Source organism: Phasianus colchicus, chromosome 18 (assembly GCF_987193195.1).
Source record: "Phasianus colchicus chromosome 18, bPhaCol1.hap1.1, whole genome shotgun sequence".
Classification (NCBI taxonomy): Eukaryota; Metazoa; Chordata; class Aves; order Galliformes; family Phasianidae; genus Phasianus; species Phasianus colchicus.
In genome coordinates, this window is record NC_143453.1 from 9,859,762 (window position 1) to 9,876,294 (window position 16,533).

The 16,533-nt window shown below is 38.8% G+C and overlaps 1 protein-coding gene across 6 annotated transcripts in view; it reads right to left on the reverse strand.

Annotated features, from left to right (window-relative positions):
• Positions 1-16,533, reverse strand: part of TMEM132D (transmembrane protein 132D) — a 216,689-nt gene that overhangs the window by 134,483 nt on the left and 65,673 nt on the right. Inside the window, exon 1 of one of the 6 annotated variants that reach the window (XM_090152600.1) lies at positions 7,395-7,481. The exons of the other annotated variants lie outside the window; for them this stretch is intronic. The gene's annotated coding sequence lies outside the window, so the exon portion shown is untranslated. Of the gene's footprint in view, positions 1-7,394; positions 7,482-16,533 lie in introns of those variants that run through there. 6 annotated transcript variants of the gene reach the window in all.

Consider the following 16,533-nt stretch of genomic DNA (forward strand, 5'->3'; position numbering starts at 1 on the left):
AGAAAATACACAAGAATAAAATTATTTTTCCAAACAAGATACCAGCAGCAACAGAGATTTGTTCTCACAATAGGTACTTTGAGGCATTCAGTATGTTCTATTCCACGAAATGTACTGTACAAGTATCACCTACTTCTGTGACCAACTGAAGCACCACAGACAATTGATGTCAGCAGAATACAATAATAGTATTTTGACAAGTGGTTTAAAATTCATATTAATAAAAAGCCACAAAGCCTAGTGAGCTAACACAGCAAAGAGATGTTAACCTTGTTTTCATATTTACTGAAGAGACTTGGGACAATAGTCCCATTGATGACAATGGGGCAGTGGAGCCACTCTGATTTAAAAGAAAAGCACCCACATCCCACGGATCCCAGATTTAACACTTCTCTGGAGATTTCTAGTGCAAGAGCAGAGCTAACCCATCCTCACTTAGCCTTCAGATCAAGGTATTTCCAGGTAATTGGTGAAGAGTCACAGATGTTACTCTCACCTTCTTTGATATATTTTTTTTTTTTAAATGAGTTTAAGGGAGAGGAAAGGCAGGTATGTTTTCCATTAGGAACACCTCTCCAGCAATAGCTGGAATTCCCTTGTAAATAAGGTGTGTACAATGCTATCATTCTAAAAATCACACAATTATACTCCCAAATACAGAGGTAAACGAATCAATAAACATTGGTAATGAAAAATTAGGTCTGCAGCTCTTTCAGCCTCATTGAAATTAGCAGCTCATGAGCTACCTTTCACAGATTCTTTATAGAAAAAGTTCTCTTTGAAGACCTATTTCAAGTCCACAATAAAGGTAGCTCTGTGCGTCACGCTCCACTGCACGTTCCTTTGAACAACTGCCTTTGCAGCTTGAGGCACTTTGTAGAGGGACTAATTAAACAATGGCCCCTGTCACCGTGGGTCCTGCTGTGAGAGAGCTGATGATGACGTGACACACGTGCTGCAAGCACAGTGCACAAGCGAGCAAACCATGTCAACAACCAAGAAACCAAAAGGTCGGGGGAGGGATGGCAAGTGTGGTTGGTATTTGATTGTATTCCTTATCACCATGAAAGAGCCATGAAGGGCACTCCAAGGGAGCTGCATAGTCACACAAGGCCAATATGGGGCTTGCAAAAACAAAGGTGCCTTTGCACAGACTGATAGAAAGAAGGCAGCAAGTGGCAGCCTCCACTTTGCGGCTGCTGAGACTCCCTTGAAACTGCTGTTTTTGGTCAGGAGATATGGCAAGAGAAGCATAACTTATGGTATAAAAAGCCCTTTGACAGAACTACTGGCTGCCGCTAACAGATTGACAAAAAGACCATTTTTCTCTTGACATATTGCATTTGCAAGCAAATATATTGAAATAAAGATGTCAGGCATAAATATTTTAGCAATCATCATCACAAACCTGTCTTATTATTAGGATTACTTCTATTAGGATTTTATAAAATTCATGGCAAAACCTGCAATTCAGTTGTATCTCAACGATCAAAGTCTCCTATAGTTTTTTTTTTAGGAATCACTATTTGCTTGTGTTGCAAACATCAAGAAGCTGCTTGTAGGAAAAGAGCCACTTCGGGTAAGGATGGCACAGACCCACCAGTCACTACGTGTAACATGGCCTACCCACTGCCCACTCCATGGGGATGCAGAATCTGACTGGAGAGGTTGTTTACTGAGCAAGAACACTGGCACTTCATCATCTTTATTTGGACATTTCCTGCTCAAGTGTTAGAAACAGATGCTATCGATCAGAATACACAACCATCGTGGGCACACCGGGTTCCTTGTGCAAGATGAGGCACACAGCATGATTGTGTGCACAGAATAGAGCCAGGCAGGCCGTCTTCGCTGTAGGGGGAGAATTGTGGGTACAAAGACCAAATAAATCTGCCTCAGGTTTTTTCCAAATAAAGAATTTTTTCCTCTTCCAAAAATATGTGCCTGGAAGTCAGGGAGTGACTGCTGGAGAGATTTACTAAAATAGCGCACAGTAGGAACAAAACCCCCAACAATTTAATCTGACAAGGCCTCCTGAAGGCAATTTGAAGACCTTCCCTCTAGGAGACTTTCTGACAGAACTATCACTACATATACATATATATATTTATATATATACACATACACACACACACAGCAACAGCACTGAATGATGCACTAATTAATTTTCAGTCCACTTGGTCAAAAACCAAACCCACTCTACAAGGAAGAAAAGCCATTAGCAGCACCTGAGAGTCAAACGTGAGCAAATGTGAACAAATTCTCTTTGTATTAGCAGGGAGACAATAGGTGTGGTACATACAGTTAGAATGAATTATCTGATGACAAATGCTCTTTAAGCTTTTCCTTGAGGAAGAGCAAATTTTGACTGTAATTCGGAAAATGCATTACTCAGCATAGTACTGCATATCAGAGGCATTATCATATTCTTTAATGCATTGACTGACCAGTGAGCCGTAAGCTGTCTTCAGATGTGCTCTTCTCAAAATTAGGGACTAATGAAACAGACTACCACTGATAGCAGCATTGCAGAGAAAGATCAACTCATGAAGAAAACAGATGCAATTTACATCTTCGCAAAAAAGCAATTTTCAACCCTCTTTCCTACTTCTACACTCCCAAGGAGTTCTCTGCACCAACTCCATTCTACATTCAGCATTTCTTATCTTGCTCTATTCTGCTCTTTTCATTTTAGCATTCGCCCAATAAAACTATGAGATTTACTCATAGTTAGGAACCTCTCTACCCATTACTCTTTCTGGCTTCCTTTCCTTTAGAAATTCTAGCCATTGTTGTTGACATATACAGGAGCTGTTTCAAAACTGTGCTACCTAATAAGATAACAACCCCTGCAAAACAGCTCTAGCACCAGAAGAATTGACAAAAGCTTTTACTCAAGAGCACCAAAGTGTGAAGCTGACATTACTATTGCTAGAAAACTGCCCATTGATTTCATTGGTCACTGAGGATAGTTCAGGTTCATTGCATGCAAGTCTATTTTAGGACATTACTGAAACAGCACCATACTGCAAAGGTGTGTTAAATCACATGGCTTTACTTAGAAAGATGTGTTTGGAAATCAAAGGGTGTAATATACATATTTGCTCCTGTTCTGCACAATAAATTATTTATTAAGCCCATTTCTCATTTCAAGATTCCTAGACAGGTAGTTAAAAATACTTGAAATGATTTATTCAAGGTTGGAAACACCTGCAGCATCCATAATGCATCTCAAAACAAGCTGTGTTGCTTCCAGAACACACATCATTTTCACCAGTAGTTTGAGACGTCTATAAAACTTCTGAAGAAGTTTAATAAATCTTCCCAAACAGATGCATATAATTGATCTTATAAATTTCCCATGGAAACAGGAGGAACCACTCATTTTTTACACCCTGAGAGGTACCCTGTCTATTAGCTTCCCAAAGGTACCAGAGCTTCTTCAAATTCATTCATCTAAATAATAATTTTGCACTTCAACCTGCTCTTACCTAACTACTTTTTTCACCCTCAGCTCACCTGTTAGATGCACCAATCCATCCCTGTCATTTTCAGAAGTGCTTGCACAGCCTATCTCCAGTTCGCACTCCAGAGAAAAGGATCTGCTCTAATGCTGTTGCCACACCTTTCTTGCTTGTTACTAGACCACTGAAAATGAGTTCACCACGTGGTTACTAATTACTGCTTATGAAAGAGAAGTACAATTTTTGACAGCTTTTACATAATTTCCATAAGAGAAGGGGCTCTTAGCATACACAAAGGAATGTAGAAGAGATGGCACTACTTGTATTCTGAATATGCACATTATTATTCTAAAATTGTTGTCACTAGATTAATTCACCTTCCCAATTATAAACCTATTTTTATATTTTACATCGCTAAAAAGAGAAACACTAGTTGTGAGTTCTGCTTGATGCAGTATTTATTAACAACGATATAAATAATACATATGTAAGACTAATTTTAATTCTGTCACCTAAGTTTGGGGTTCCAAGAATTTCTGACATCTAGTTGCTCTGTATCACTGCAAACACTCTGTGTTTGATCTGCTTCAGCCTCACTTAGTACGGTTTGGTCCTGTGGTTTATAATGCAGTAATTCCCAGAACACAATTCTGAATAACCATGCCTCTGTGAATATTTTTCAAGTTGCTTCTGTTAAATAGTAGACTACATGTTCATACATTCTAATAAATTATTTTTGAAACCTTTGAGAAGTTTTCTGATTTTAAAAATACACATTGTCATATTGAAAAGATGCATTTGTTTATTAGTAGTTTTATAGAATAAACAGGTCAAGTTTGTCCTTAAAGAATGTGTCCTCAAACCAGAAATTTTTCTGCTTGTTACTACTGACCCCTGGAAGGCATCATTCACATGGACAGAGTAACCACATGCAGACAGTTCTCTGCTGAGTGAAGTCCTACAAATGCTGGCTCTGCGACAACCCAAGAAATCCCAACTATGCAGCCTCCATTCTGACACATACCTTAACCATAATACAGTTTCATGAGCTTATAAACACGATAGGAACACATCACCATTAGCAGTCAATAGGATTTAGTCTACAAAACAATTTAGATACTGGAAAGAATTCCAAAAGCATTACCCATAAACGAAAGAGAAAAAAGAACTCCACATCCACAATCAAAACAAAGCGCATTCAGGTGCCAAACTCACAGCATATCCCTTTCCAAGTCCAGCTGCAGCCTATCTGAATGACTTCCATTTGCAAAGTGTGCTTAAGTGACTGGAACAGAAAGAGGAATCATTTTCTACCTTCGTACAATATCATTTTTCTCCTCCTCTGACTGTATTAAGGTTTGAGACAATCAATTCTTTCAGTTTAATAGCTACAATTATCACCTAAAAAGAAATAGGTAGCAATCCTGACGTGTATCTGAAATTAAGTTCTTTTTGTTGGGATTGGAATACGTACATTGTCTTCTCTCATTGTTTATATCCAGTGTTTGACTTCATGCCGATTTTTCCCTATAAAGCACAATGATTTAGTGGTTGCTTTCTGAGTTTCACATGGCAGCTGGCCAGGTTTTAATTCCCCCAATCAGCTGATAACATATTCTTCACAGATTAAATCATGATGTGCCAGGAGCCAAAGAGAAGGCTAGCATCTGAATGACTTGTTTCTGCTTCATCCTGTGAAATATTGATTGCCAATAAAAGTAAAAATAAAATAGTATACTATACGTTCTGTGAAACAATTTTCTGCAAATCCCAAACCTTTAAACTGTAATCATTGTGAAGGAAAAGTAATGCATATCTTAAGGATCTCAAATGCTGCTTCCTATACTCAGTCACTGGACAAATGTGAATCTAAATGGCTGTTCTCTTAATGCCCACAGGATACAAATGGCCCAGTTGAGTTTACAGCAGTAATAAAGAACAGACTTTGAGACTGAGTGTAGACTGATACATACAGCAGAGTGAAAAATAAACACACTAAAGCTGCTACATAATTCTGTCAAGCATATGGTTAAGTTACGATTTTATTTAGAAAACAGATTGTAAGAGTGAAGTGATGACAGATGAGGGTATGTTGGTCAGTCATAAATAAGGGTATTCTAATAGGAATTGGGCTTACTACTGATTATATGCTGCCACACAGATTTAGTGAGATCTAATCAGTTAGAAAATATGGCTTCTTAAATACAGGCTGCAGCTCATTTCCAACTTTAGGTTGCTCACTTGAAAATCCATGAACATTACACTGCCTTCAACCTTTAAGAGAGTGACCAGGGAGTTACATTTATGGACTCAATTAGGCACCCTAGTTCCTTGTAAAAGGGCAGGATTACTCCTTTAAGAATGGCTTTCCCGATCCCCAGTGCTCTGCACAGAGATGACTAAACCAGACATAAGGAAATGCTAGAGGCAATCTTAAATCCTTTTTCTGACCCAGCTTGCTCTACAGCACTTAGATAGGCATTGCTGGCTGCGTCAAAACCAAGAGACCAGGGAGCACTTTCAAGCTCCTATTTCAGGATGCTCCACCTGCACTTGAATTTCTTCTGGGACAAAACCGAGGTACACAAGAGCTCCTGTGACTACTTCTGCAAGGAAGGAAAACCAAGTGTGTGAGCAGGAAGAAAAGCAGTGTGCTCCAGCCAGGATCCCAAGCACCCAGAGATGCACTCTTGATATTGAGATAAGTTTATGCAGGCTATCTTTCTACTCCAGCTATCTGGAGCAGGACAGATGGAAATCCACGCATAAACCTCCAGCTCACGCACTCCTTTTACAAGACAATACAAGAGTCGTTCATTCTAGCAATGAGCAGTGCCACCATCACTGCTGGAGGCCCTGAACAAACAGCTTGTGTCTGTTAAACTTTGTGCTGAAATCAGTGTTATCAAAGCACTATTTCTTCTGATGCTTTGACTACATCATCTACTTAAAGACCTTTTCACATTGTTAAACCTATACCAGGTGAAAAAATAAATCAAGCGTGTCTTTCTCAGAACTGAGATCTCTTAGTAAAAGTTAATGCCAAAAAAAATAAAGCTGGAACACAATACATTCTTTCCCCTTCTGAATCATTTCAGTCAAATTGGTTACAGACTGAATGCCAGGTGCCAGGGTAACTTCATGTTTTCAGCTCTAGGTAACTGAACTTCATGATAGTTTTGAAGTTAAGTGAGGTTTAATTTCTGAGAGGTCTCAGTGTTCATTTCTGAGATTTGGCCAAAGCCTCTGTTCAGAATTGCTCTGTTTGTACTTGTTACAATGCAGCTCATTTCTCAGGAGTGGAGAAAAATCAAATAATGCTACAGAAATGGAAATACCACACATCTCTATGAGAAGACAAAAACTATACTGTTAGAGTATGAGCTGTCTCAGAAAACATAACAGCAATTAGTGAAGGTAACTTTATAGAAGCCGAAAGACAATGATAAAAAGTAATCCCCTGCATGACCCTCATAAACAGTAAAGAAACAATAAAATGAAGCCCCAGTCACCTCCTGAGCCCTCTCCTTCAACAGCCATTGCCAGCTCATCAGCAACCCCTGCCAAAGCCATTCGCTGCTGAGGCTGACACACCTGTCCCTAATGGCGTATGAGTGATGCCTATGACTTTTCTTTTGTACTTTCAAAGCCAGGAAGGAATTTCACACCTCTTAGAATGTCACTCAGCCTGAGGTAGGATCACTGCAGCCACAGAAACGTCTGTGAAAGCAAATTATAACTTCTCTTTTCCTAAACTCCTCATGGCTGTAGCCTCAAGGGGAAGAAACATGAGTTGAAAGCTGTAGCACTGCTCTTTTAGCACTGCTGATCCTTGGAAGCTGTGCAATTGCTTCTGATAAGTTCTTTGTGATACCAGGCAAACCGTTGTTAGGAATATCAATAGTCTTATATAGAAAAAAGTTGACTCACCCAACTGGTGATAGGGTCTCTGGCTACAGAACACTTCTTCTCAGGAAGCGGCCTTCATTCAAGAGATGTTCTCCTAATCTAACCCTTAAATGAGCCCAGGGAGCTCATTTGGGTCCACCCCTTCCAGTCACATGGAAAGCACAGGTGAATTGCTTGCATCTGTGCTTCCTGGGCCAGCCACTCCCTCCACCAGGTGCTCAGCCATCAGTCCAGGCCATGACATAACAGTTCCCTTACAAGTATGGCTTGGCACTGAGATCTTAAGCATCCACAGATGCAAACTCAGGTCTCAAGAGGAATATACTTACAAATGCTCTGAAGCAAATTATCTCTGAAACTACTCTGGAATATCATGCAATGCCCTAACTCTGCTAGATTATATATGTGATCAAGTAGGGATGGGTGGTAAAAAGCAAGAATTTAATTAGAAGCTACTGTTCAAGCAACATGCCAACTCACAAAGTGTACAACTGGGAGAGGAGCTACATCTCAGCACTGCAAATGCTTAAGTACCAGGGCTGTAGCAGCAGGGCCTCTCTGAAATACAGAGCTCATTTTGACAGCCCCAAGCCAACACCAAGGGATATGCACCTCTCAGGCACAGGACTGCTTTGGTAGCAGCCTTCAGAAAACAGAATCGATGAGCCCCATTTTTTCTGCACATCTCGCAACTCCATCTTTGTACTTAGACCATTGCCACAGGAGAAAGCATTCAGTATTCAAACTTTCAAATTCACTTTGGAAAAATACAGGCAGTTGATAACAGCAGCTTATCTGTTCACACCTGAGTTCCACTGAAGAATTTCAGCACATGGAAGTAAAAGAATAATTCAAAAAATAGTGGTAGTGTCACTCAGTGAAAACATATACTGTGAAAGGTAACCTGTACTGCAGTTCCAGCTCAATCCTCTGCAGTTAGTTGTTCCAAATGGCTGTAACATCAACATTTCTGAACAGTGCAACTAGGGAACCAGATGGCTCATTTCTGGTTTGTCTGTTTGCTGCTTTCTACTAATTCTTTTTATCTTTTACCACTGTTGTCAACCATGATGTTAATCAACTTCGCTGAACTGCTTTTTCTTGATTTACTTCTCTTCTTTTGTGTTCAAGCTCGGGGGCTTGGGAGGGTCAGAAATAGGGAGCTGCACCCCTTGTGCATCAAGCAGAAAGCATGGCCTGCTCTTCCAACATTTTTTCCGGTGTGGCACATATATATCATATATCACATATATCACATGAAAAGGATACACATGTTGGACCACAGGTTGATTCAGTGCTAAATTTTGTTACTAACGTGGTTAGGTATTCAAAACAGCAACATTCCAAGCTGCATTCACAGAGCACTGAAAATGGCTGAGAATGCTGCATCTCTTTGTTCAGTTCCATAGCAAGGGGAAGAGAGGCTGATCAGAAATCTGTCACTGGCCTACACAGATTTCTCAGTGTGTAGTGTGTACCTGTTACTGAACACAACTCTGTAGGAGAGCAGAAAAAAAAACTGATAATTGCTAGGATTTACTTGCCCATTAGGTTAAGGATTCTCGAAAGTATGTTCATCTGGCATCACGTTTGCATTCTGATAGAAGAGATAAAATGGATATTAAATCTATTGGTTCTTTTTGGGAGCAAGCAGAACAGAAGTCTGTTAAATGGACAAAGAAGAAAAAAATCCTAGCTATTCCGCATGTATTGTCTGACCTATCTTCAAAACCTGCTGGTGTGCTTAATATATCAAACAGGGAGGCTGGAAGGCATTCTGGTACAGTGAAAAAGGAAAAATAATCAACTCTACTCTTGACTTGACACTGGGCAATTCAGCCACACATTCTTTTCTTTTCTTGAGTCAGATTTTTGTAAGTCTGCGGAGTTTAACATGGCTTGTTGCTATAGTTATTGCTGATTTGAACTAGACTATGATTTGGTTTTGAGTTTTTGGATAAAATGGATAAATAATTATACATAGGAAAAGAAATAACATTAAGTAAATTCTAAGTGGAAAGCAGTGAAGGAGGATGAGATCAGCTTTAAGTAGGCTGCTGTTCTCTGGGAACCTTCCATTTGATTACTATTTATCAAAGCAACAGCACTTAGTCCCATATTAAAAGTGCCTGAGAACACTCAGTACAAAAGCTTTGGTAGCTCACTCCTCTTGAAATTATTGAGCCACTAGAGTCATAATTACACTGTCATAATGAAGAGGAGAAAAAAAAAAAAGCCCTTCTAACAACTACATTCCTGTTGTAAATTGCATTATGAAAGTGGTAATTCCCTCTGAAGTAGGCATTATCATGTCTTACTGCCCATGTCAGTTCATTATGGCACCGTTGCTATCCCAGTGGAGCCTTCACTTAGTAAATGAATGTTTGGGGATGATATTGCCAACTGGGGACTTATTACTTAATTGAATATGGAAACATTTAGGCCATTAGCATACATTTAAAAGTGTTTTATTTCACAGATGTTAATTTATCTTGGGGAATGCCCTTCTTCCCTTCTCCTCTTTCTCTCTCTTAATTCTTCTCTGCAGCTAACTTATTTATTCAGTTAGGTCCTAGACTGTTCATTTGCAACCCTGTGGCAAATGGTTTCCTATTTTAAAACATTCACGGACTGACATTTGGAACCTGTTTTCCAAAAAAAGTGAACAGCCAAGATCTTTCCATCTTCCCCCACAGCTGAAAAGTACCATCACATTTAGTTCATTAAGAAATGAATGTCTTTCTGAAAAAAAAAAAAAAAGCTGGAAATTGCAGCAGTCAGTCTTTCCAGGTGAGCATTGGTAAATTCGTCCTCTGTAAGGCACCTGGTGGCATACTCTGGCCTGAAGGTTGAGCACCTTCAATCCTCCCTTTTCCTCCCCTCCAGCCCACCTTGCCTCTCACAGTATTTTCCTAGCAATGCTGAATCTAACACTTGCCTAAATGCTTTGGCACTTCTAAAAAAGGGTTTTCTGCTTCTCCAGCATCTGTATTAAAGATGGAAATGATATTGGAGGAGAGAAAGTATTATCACAGAAAGGCATTTTAGTCAAAAGGGGCAAAATCTACTAGAATACATGATACAAAGGAGTCAAGTACAATAGCTGCTTTTGCTGAAACTCAGCTCTAAGTTCATATTGTTGCTTCCAGCAGCTTTGATGTTTATTGCTCTTCAATTGTTCCTCCTTTCTCTTTTAGCACATATCTATAGCTCACCTCCCTCCCCCTTCCACTTCAGCAGTGGAAGGCCTATTTAAATGTCTCCCTGAACTACAGTGATAATGCTGAAAATTGACTTTCTGCATCTGGGTTTGAATCTGTCCACAAACAATTGCTTCAGCTGGTAGAGGCAGACATTTTTCTTTTAGTTTTTACAGATTGCTCCAGCCTACAGACTGGCAAAGCAATTACTGCGTCTGCAAAGGCTAGATCACAGGCACATTTTTGAAAGGGTATTTTAACATAGAGGTTTTTCTATTCTACATTGGTAACGCAAATCAACATCTATTTCCATTTCTACTTGCAGAGAAAAAATGCTTTAACACATGAACACTAACCAGTGGCAAACACTCCCATCACTTCAAAATATATATATAAAACAAAGCAAGAAAACAGGGAAAAAAGCCAATGATTTAAAGCCATTTTCAGTATCTGTTAGTCTGAGTAATGAAGACTTGAAATAAGTAATTCCTCAAACAAGAAGACAATCTTTATACACAAACACTTCAAAGTTTGGTATTAGATTCAAAGATCTGTGAAGAGAACTTTTTGTAGCTAAGCTTTATAATGCATGTTGCACTCAAATTTTCAGCACCATTGAAAAAGGAATAAGAAGGCCTCAATTACAACAGTAGGAAAATAAGATTTCCCTACATTACTTCCACATATCTCCTTGCATCAGATAAATGCACAGTCACATAGATGAGTCACAGAAAACCACTTAGGTAGCTCCATAATATTTTGCTGGTCAGACCCTCTGACTTCATTGTAATGGAAAGCAGCAACTTTCCCAAGCTGAGGATCTCTCCCCAGTACAGCCTGCATAGCATCAAATCCACTGCACTGTCCTTGCTAGAGTCTGGGAAGAATTGGCCCTTTGGTCTTGCAGATCATGAGAATGTATTTTTATTTATTTATTTTTTTAACAACGAATGGAAACAAAATACTACTTAATTTGGAAACTCTACATATGCCAAACTCAATCAAAATTTAGAAAACTAACATTATTCTCACAATAACTCTGTAGATAATGCTATGCTTAAGTAAAGAAGCTTCTAGGATCAATTTGGGCAACAATACAAAATATCTAATCTCAGTATCCGGTGCTGTTTTTAATATTCTAATGGCAATACTCCGTGTGTTGCAAGTCAGTGTTGTTTAGTTTCATCATTTTAAATTAACTGTTACATATCTAGATCAGACTTTATCTACTATAATACACTTCTGATCAATTCTTTTGTGTTATGAATATCTATCATAAGCTATTACTATTGATACTCTTTGTGAGTTGAATAAATCAGCCAGAATATATGCTGATTTCATAATAATTGTTCTGCTCTCCTCTATTCTTACAGGATTTGAATGCCATGGGATATAGATGTTGATAAACAATGTGAGAAGTCAGAATATTTCAATAATTTCAAATAGAAGATTTTTCCTACCCTCATGAAATGCTCTTGTGTTCCTCAATGCACTTTATTTTAAAAAAGTGTTTTTGAAAATAGAAAAAAAAATCCTCACCTGGATGGAACAGAGTGTTTTCCTAGCATGTTAAAGACAGGGGAAGGAAGTTCATTAATCCAAAGATTAACAAGGTGTTTTGTCTGTTTGGCCACTAGGATTAACACAGAAGGAGTAAGCACCAAGAAGAATATATGAAGAGCATGCAAGTCCCAGCATCCAGCTCCTAACTTGTCAGTAATTACAAGGTAAGTACGAGAAAATGGAATGGATGTGTTCATCACAACAACCAGACCTGGCAAAGGGATTCTTGACAGACATTTGGAGGGCTGATAAAAGACTTGTATAACTTTGTCACTGAGTGACACCACATCGCAACTGGGGCACATCAGACCTAGAAAGAAACTTTGAAAAGGGTTATGGATAAGCCTTGCTTTATAAATAGACATTCAAAGATGACAAGAGCTCAGCACTGTGAGCCTCTGAACTTCCTCAAGGGTGCATGTTTCCCTGTCCCAGAACAACAACATGAAAGAGTTTCATTCTCAAGAAACAGGAGGCAGATGGGCAGTGACCCACTGTGAGAGCTGTCCTGTCTCCCTCAGAAAAGTCTGAGGTGTGAAATATATAATCCCTGGTCCTGATAAAACAATGAGAAATCCTCACGCAGATCAAACAGCATTAGGGAGAGCATGTGCACAGCAGAGCAGAACACACTCTGCGTGTTATCTCAAAACACAATGTTTGATACTCCTTTATCTGTATTAACACACCTTAAAGTCAGGCTGCTCCCTGTAAACTGCCCTTACCCAAGTCCTTCTTCCTGTTGGCTTTGCTTTATCCATCAGTTGGGAATTTAAGTACATCACAGTGACATCTCCCACTATTAGGTGAAAGTGTGATGGATGACAGGAGCAGCACCTGCAAACAAGGCAGCTCACACATTGTCAGTGCCAATCACACTTACCATCTGTCTTCCATTTATCTAGCACAGACCTGACAGCCTTCTTTCATATTGTTTCATTTCTTACCACAAAGGAGCCTCTAATGTTTTCTCCATTGAGAACTGAGATGTTCTATGGGAAGAAAATAGAACTCAAAGACATTCATTCCAGAAATTTAACTTGTATTGTCCCAAATCTCCTCATTCCTAGGGAAAACAAACAAACAACAAATATTTGCCTCCTGCAACCAAGTTAAGCTGAGTTCTGCTGATGTTCTTAGTCTCCCTAAATTAATGAAATTTATAATGAAAAAAAAAATACTTATCCTTAACTAAACCTCAGTGGATTGAAATGCACTTTTTATGCCTTTTAAAAATCAGAGACATTCAGCCTGTAACTTTAGACACGGAAATTCTAGAAGTTGCTAATCAGATACAGACTTTCTGGCCTGACAAGGTCATATTGCCAATGGAAACTTCATTTTCCCAGCAGTACCATCTCTTGGTGAAGAGATTACAGCAAAGACTTCCAAAAAGTGACAGGGCAGAGGAAAATGTGCAGCTGGGAGGGCAGGGGCCGATGCCTTCTCTCTATTTCAGGCCAGACGAGTAGTTGAAAGGGAAGAAAAAGAGTCAGCTGCATATACCATAGAGAAGATAACATTTTCAAATTTTTGTTTAATTTCTAATGCAGACAGAGCTGCTTAAATAACAGAAGAAATCAAAATTACCAGGGGAAGAAAAAGATGCACATTAGGATTCTTTTCAATCTGGCAGAACATGTACATATTCAGGGTTGGGGATACCATCAAATAGCCCTCTAAACCTAAGGCATAGAGAAAAGCCCATCTCATTACACAGTTTTATGTGGCTGGTAACCTTCCTGATCACCAGTTATTGCCTGATTGTTTCTATCACTAAAATATGATTTAATTCAGCACTAGGGAAAAAAAATGATTTAGCTCAGAACTAGAAGAGCATACAAGCAATTTGATAAAATGTCAGTCTTGTTCAAATTTTTCTGCTGTATAAATTGAGCGCTAATGATCTCAGCTCCGCCACCCTCATGTATTTATGCAGCCTTTTTCATGTTTGCTGGCTTACTATTGATTGCTAGATAAAATGAAAAAATAGAAGTTCATGCAACCTAAACTCCAGGGGCCTTTTAAGACAGTTTATCCAGATTGATGGACATCACTTATTCACTACCACAATTTCACACTAGTCACTGCATTCACACAACTATCATCAGAAGGCAGGCATTAAAAAAACCAAAGGCAGACAATGAACTCTTTACAAAAAGGGTGCCCAGATATCTCTGACTCCTGAGTTTGGTTTATAAATGTAGTAGTATCATACACAAAACTTCAGTTCATCTTTTTCAAATAGCATCAGTGTTTTACAAGCTTCAAATATAATCTTCTTTCATAAGAATAATGCTGCTTTATACATTTTACTTCTTTCTTCTGGAAATCCAGTGATAGATTTTGACAGTGAAGCTCAAACCTAGATAAAGGTTAGAATAAAGTGGACTGGCTTAGTATAAAATAGGACATTTCTTGCTGCTAGTGAAGCTAAACTGGATTTGCTCCAAATGAAAATAATTTCCAACAGCTACTCACTCGGCAGCAGCATCTAAAGAAAACGAAGGCCATAATGCTACAAACATCACAGAATACAAGAAGTAAAGGCAAGATTCTTCAAATGAAACCCAATTCCATTGTCTTTCACTTAAGAGTTTTCTTTCCTTAGGAATTTTTAACATTCATCGAGAAAATGTATACATCAGAAAAAAGATACTATGAAAAGTTAAACATTCAGAAGTGTTGCAATTCATTGGCAATAGCATATATTTCTCTCTCAAATTACAAATAGAATTTTGGCCAATAATCAAATCAGTTACTACTGCAGAAGCAAGCGAGCAGATAACTGTGTGGTTTGGGATTATAGCCATCCTTTCTACTTCTTGAATATCTCTGAGCCAAACATCCCAAGTTTTCATTGATATCAGTAAATGTGCTGCTTCTCTAAGATAAAAATTGCTTCCTGTGGCAGTATCCATGATGCCCAAGGGTTCCCCTTTAATCCATATCACCATGCAGCAGCAGCCCCACCACTGGTGCCATCATGTCTTTGGCCACAGTTTGAGACTCCTCCGAAAGTTAATTTCAGAGCTCAGCATTTCTTTAAAGCCCCCAGTGTTTTCTTGTAGGTTACAAAGGACAGCCTTCTCCAGCCATCAGCATGTAAAATGATGATAAAACAGTTTCTGTGACAGCGTAGACCGCATGTCCAGAGCTGGTCAGTATTGAGGGACTTTGAGGTTTGCCTTTGATCACTGAGGAAGGGCTATGGGCTTCAGAGCTGCTCTCTTTGGGCTGGGATATATTAACACTGACTCCACACACAGCCCTCTCAGGTGGCCACTTACAAAGAACACAACAAAGAATTTGCATTCAAAAGAAGTAACAGAATAAAAGGCACAGGATGTTTGATTATTTATTCTCTAAAGGCATTTAACACTGCTTCACTGGGAAGATACTGCTCATTGCTTGTATACAACATGTTATCTTCAAATACTTGTTTATATTAGCAACGGTAAAATGGCTTCAGAGAAGATAAGTGACTTGGCTAAGACCAAAGAGGAAGCAAGTGTGTGATATAAGCTGAAAAATCAGTTTCTCAAGGCTCAGTGATCCAATATAAGCTCAAAACCTGGGGCTTAGTGTAGCATTCTATATTTATTCACCATTTTATCTTCTTCCCTCTCTCTCATCCATACAATCAAGATGTATTTTTATTTTCTCTATTTCATTAAAAATAAAAGCTTGATATTGGTCCTTATGCCCTAACTCTTTCACAGAATTAAACAGTCAATCCATCTCACATTCACTGCTTGAAATATTTTACTGCATAGAAGAAAAGTCTGAGAAGGAAAAAGAGCAAAGGTACCCAACACTGGCCTATATAGTTAGCATTTTGCATCTTCCAGAATGATCACCTTGGAGATCGTTTCCCATGAGAAGAGAGGATAGAGTTTACTCTCAATATAATTATTTTGAAACAAAGAATTTTCAGTAGTTGTGTATTCATTTATTTTTTACTTGTGTTTGCTTTACATTACTGTTGTTTCTTTTTTGATCTGTGCATCCTATATTTTCCATCTGTTCAAGTCATGATTTCCAGTCCAATGGAGCAAAAGCAATGGTAAAAGCATTTTGCCAGCAGCCCTTGGCCTTGCTTTATGAATACAGTTGCCAAGTCTTGCTGCCACTCAAGCTAGGACTCCTAAATGTAAGAGACAGTTTCAAAATAAAGATTAATACTAGTACAATTTTCTCATAGAAGTTACATTATGGGGAAAAATCTTTGCTTTCCTTTCCTTTAAGAGAGAGATCAGCACCCTAAAAGACCAAGTAGATGCAGCATGTTCTCACACTATTGATATTTGCAGCACAGGAGCAGCAAACGTGAAGACAACCAATATCCATCACCATGCACTCACTGTATGCCTCAGGAGCTCTGCTGTACTGCAGCT